General features: G+C 37.6%; 1 long non-coding RNA gene across 1 annotated transcript; it reads left to right on the forward strand.

Annotated features, from left to right (window-relative positions):
- The first annotated feature begins 2,347 nt into the window (after positions 1–2,347).
- On the forward strand, positions 2,348–4,299 carry LOC130732025 (uncharacterized). Its single transcript, XR_009016921.1, has 2 exons — positions 2,348–2,408; positions 4,035–4,299. It is a non-coding gene; the product is annotated as an uncharacterized LOC130732025 (long non-coding RNA).
- The last annotated feature ends 649 nt before the right edge of the window (positions 4,300–4,948 follow it).

Consider the following 4,948-nt stretch of genomic DNA (forward strand, 5'->3'; position numbering starts at 1 on the left):
AGTATGAATACCATAGATGATCTTGGTTGATATATTTCGCTTTAAAAGAAATCAAATAATTTATTGATTTTTTTTAAACAATGATTATTAGTGTATTATTTTTTTTACAGCAAAAGATAGATAGGTAAATTTCATGAGAACAATCTCTTACAAATATGACAAATCAACAAAATCCCACCAATCAATACCACTCCAAAGACCACACCTAAGGAACGTGCCTCGTTAAAACCTTCATAGAAATAACCCATTGGGATAAAAACCTTGTAAAGAAAAAAGAGTACACGATCTCTTAAAAGTGCATTTGAGTCTCGCTAAGCAAAAACAACAAACAGAACATCTATATTATATATAAAGGGAGAGTTTGTGCAGCCTTGGGGCAAACCTGTCATTCAATAATTAATTCCAAAAACTGTGAAAGATGAGCATGGATATTTTAGTAAAAATGCATTTTATTTCACTTAGATTGAATCTCAGCCGTTGATTCACAAGGATTTGAGTTTTTAATTGCATCATATTCACTCTTTCATTCCATTCCATTTAAAACCTCTCATCTGTAAGATCAAGTTTTGATCTAGTAGTACAACTCTATGTTTTGATGATTACAAGTTAACCTTTTGATATGAACAATTGTGGTACTCTAACGTGTTTTTCTGAGTGTGCTATTTACAAGCTCTGACCTCAACTCAATCTCACACAAATCAGAAGCACTGTGTATAAAGAGCAACCCAAGCAACGCTTTCGCATTCACCATGTTCAGTATGAACAGTGGAAAAGCTTCAGAAGTTCTGAAGTTATACAAACTCTGATGTGGACTCAGTCACTAGAAGTTCTGAAGATCCAGAAAGTCTGATAACCAAGAAACACTGAAGGCTCAGATATTCTGATGGTGTAGAAGACTCTGAAGATCCAGAAGCTGATTAGTGAAATTCTGTTGTCCAGAAGCAAGATACTCTGAAGACCATGTTCTTCCCTCTGAGTTAAGAATCAGAAGAAACAATGGTCAGAGGATCTGGGCTTTCCCTCTGACTCTGATCAACCGGCTTCACAAGTTCCAATATGAAGCATTCCCCTGATCAGAAGTCTCCTAGGTATAAAGGTCAAGTCGCTATCCAAGTACAAAAGCAACTGTACCTTCCTGACGACCTACCTAACAGTCTCAGACACAGCAGAAGCTGGATTTTCCAGAACTGCCCTCCAACGGTAGCATTTCCCATGCAACGCTCAACCCTAATCCTTGGAGCATATAAAGAGGCTGAAGACTGAAAGAAGCGGCGAGAAGCATTCACATACGCACAAGACATACTCAAATTCTTCTAAGCTTTCTTTCATCTGAAATTCATTGAGTTTACTATTAGCTTTTTAGAAGCAAATCTCTTGTAAACAATTCTTTGATAAACAGTTTGTTTAGTTCCTTTAGGAGATCAAGGCTGATCGGATCCTAGAGAAGACTAAGAGAGTGAATCTTAGTGTGAGCTAAGTCAGTGTAATTGTTAGTCACTTGTAGGTTTCAAGTGCAGTTGTAACTCTTACCTGATTAGTGGATTGCCTTCATTCTAAGAAGGAAGAAATCACCTTAACGGGTGGACTGGAGTAGCTTGAGTGATTTATCAAGTGAACCAGGATAAAATCCTTGTGTGCTTTTCTATCTCTTATCTTTAGCACTTAAAGTTCTCGGAAGATTTGTCAAAATCTTTAAGGTGGAAGCTTTATACTGAAAACGTTATTCAAACCCCCCCCCCTTTCTACCGTTTTTCATACCTTCAATTGGTATCAGAGCGCAAGTTCTGATTACCACACCTAACAGTGTTCAGTGATCCGGGCCGGTGTGAAAAACAATGGCTGCCACCACCAGTGAAACTCAAAGAGATGGTTACAATGCAAAGCCTCCTATGTTCGACGGTCAAAGGTTCGAATATTGGAAAGATAGACTGGAAAGTTTCTTTCTGGGTTTCGATGCAGATCTCTGGGATATTATCGTGGATGGCTACGAGCGTTGTAACACCCCGTTTTTAATTAAAATAATGTTGGTATTTTATTTTAATTAAGATTATATTGTATGGTGGTTTAATAGGTGATATAATAATACTTTAATGAAATAAAATATTTTTTTTGTGATGCTGGGTGTGTTTTATGAAATGGAAGAGAGCTAGGGGTGAAAGTTAGGATTAAAAATAGAGACAAGGACTAGGAGAGATTTTAGGATTTTTAGTTCAGCCCTTGAGGAATTAGGTTTAGATGGTTTAATAAGGATAGGGAAGCAGCTAAAGAAAAAAAAAATAAGAAAGAAGATGACGCGTGAAAGAAGGAGAAAAAAAAAGAAGGCTGTGCGTGAAGTAGCAGGAAGAGAGGGAGAGCGGATCGGCTTCGGAGAATTCTATCGGGAACGGGGAGCTGCACTCAATCCAAAGGTAAGGGTGGGATTTTGAGTTCTAATGGAATTATGGTGAATGATATTAGGGATTTGGGAGATGTAGAATTGTTTCTGTTAATGATGTTCTGGAAATCTGATTTGAAATCCATTGATTTTGGGATTTTCTTTTGTGTGATTGAACGGGGTGAGGGCAGAACCATAGTATGCTAGGAGTTTTGGGTTGAGGTTCCCTTTTGATTTTCTTTATGATCACGCACATAAGGACTGTTAGGTAGCATGCTTGTTAGGTTTTGTGTCTTGTTTGATGATAAACAACTTTAATCACTTATTTTGGAACATAAAACGGACTGGTCATTTTCCTGGTATGAACCGTGACTTTCGAAGCCTTTTAGAGCCTGTTTAGAGTTCTCGAATAATGTTGCGTTGAACTGAGAAAGTGTAGGCCTTTGAAAGAGCTTTCTGGAATGATATGGTACATAATTTTTGGTTGAGCGACGAGGTCTGTAAGTTCAGTTTAGTAAACCATGTTTTTCTGCGCTCTGTATCTGCTATCTCTGCCAGTGAACTTCAACGTGATTTTTCACCTTGTTAATGTGCCCAGAAAATTCTTTGATGAACTAGAAAGAGGTGGAGTTTTCTGTTAGCTTTTCAAATTGAGGTCATTTGTAATTTTTGAACAAGTAACGAATCTTGTAGGTTATCTCTACTGAAATATGTTTCTGCTGTGAGCGTAATTCCTGAACTGCTATATGATTTATGCACAGATTTGATGATGCTGTGCTGCTGTCCAAAATTTCCTGGGCTGGACAGTACACTTCGAGACCTGTTTTCGCCCAGTTAGAGTGCTCAAATGAGGATGTGATCAACTAAGAAATTGTAGGACTTTAAGTTAGCTTTCTAGGCATATAAAATACATGATTTTTGGTTCAGTAACGAATTCAGGAGACCGCTTTTAGTGGCTGGTGTTCCTGCTGTTTTTCCAGATTACGGAAATTATGATTGTTTTGGAAATATAATTAGATTTAGCTTACATGTTGTATGAAAGTTAATGTCTTTATGTGCCATGTATTAGCTATGAGGATGATGCATGTGGCTGAACACCTTTAGCATGAAATCCATAATTTATTTACCATATGTGATAGCTTCTTCCATGATTGCATGCTTAAGTGAGTTGTTTCATTGATTTGGTGCCAAAATTGCCTAAGATGTCAGGGTAATTGTATAGTTGATAAAAATCCATGTGTGCTGAATTGTGTTGTTTTAAGCGATGTTAGTGATGTAGTGATATAGGCGCAATGCCTCATGTTGAAGTGATGATTATGAGATGTATACGTCCTTTTGAGTCGCATAGCATCTGCATACTCTGTGATGGCCTGTATTGGCGATTTGTGATGAAGGCTTATGCCTTGTGCCTCCAATAATTGGCAATTAGTGATGAGGGCTGAAGCCTTGTTGGTACCACATACATATGCATAGTCATTGTTGTGTTCGAATTGTATCCGAGTCGATGACGTTATTTGTGACTGTTTTAGTAACTGAGCTATATGAATATAAAAAGAAGTGGTGTGGCATTAATCTAGCATATTTATTGCCATTCTTATATTTATGATACTCGATATCTCACCCTTTCTGTTTGAATGTTACCCTTGTTGGTAACGTGCAGGTAATCAGGAGGAGTAGTCTATAGCCTTTATTTCGAGTTGGAGTCCTTGCTCTGATACGTAGCACTCGGGGGGGAAATGGACGCTTGTTTTCCTTCTGTTATAATTTGAATTAAGTTGTTATTTGAGAAGTTGTTTCTGTTTTAAGTTGTGGGCAAGATACTATGTTTTCTTTAAGTTTTAAAGACATTGGATTCGCTGCATAACTATTTGTCAAAGTGAACTAGTTCAAAGACTAATTAACTGTCACAAGAGCATTTAAGTTTATTTATGAGTTCATCTCAAAGTTTATGTGCTATGTATCTGTTACAAGAGCATTATGTTAATGTTTTAAGTGATTATGTAATGCCTCATGAGTGTTAAATTTTTTATCACTCTGATATTTGCAATACATATGCCGTTTAGAATTGGGGTGTTACAAGCGTCCAGTTGATGCAGATGGCAAGAAGATCCCAAGGTCAGAGATGACTGCAGATCAAAAGAAGCTGTACTCACAACATCACAAAGCAAGAGCAATTCTTCTAAGTGCTATTTCCTATGAAGAGTACCAGAAGATTACAGATCGTGAGTTTGCGAAAGGCATTTTCGAATCTCTGAAGATGTCTCATGAAGGAAACAAGAAAGTCAAAGAATCAAAGGCATTGTCTTTGATCCAAAAGTATGAATCCTTCATCATGGAGCCAAATGAGTCCATTGAAGAAATGTTCTCCGGATTTCAGTTGCTTGTAGCTGGCATACGACCTCTCGACAAGAGCTACACGACAAAAGATCATGTCATAAGGGTCATCAGGTGTCTTCCTGAAAGTTGGATGCCTTTAGTGACTTCAATAGAGCTCACAAGAGACGTTGAGAATATGAGTTTAGAAGAACTCATCAGCATTTTGAAATGCCATGAGCTGAAGCGCTCAGAGATGCA

The sequence above is a fragment of the Lotus japonicus genome, chromosome 1 (assembly GCF_012489685.1).
Source record: "Lotus japonicus ecotype B-129 chromosome 1, LjGifu_v1.2".
NCBI classification, from domain to species: domain Eukaryota; kingdom Viridiplantae; phylum Streptophyta; class Magnoliopsida; order Fabales; family Fabaceae; genus Lotus; species Lotus japonicus.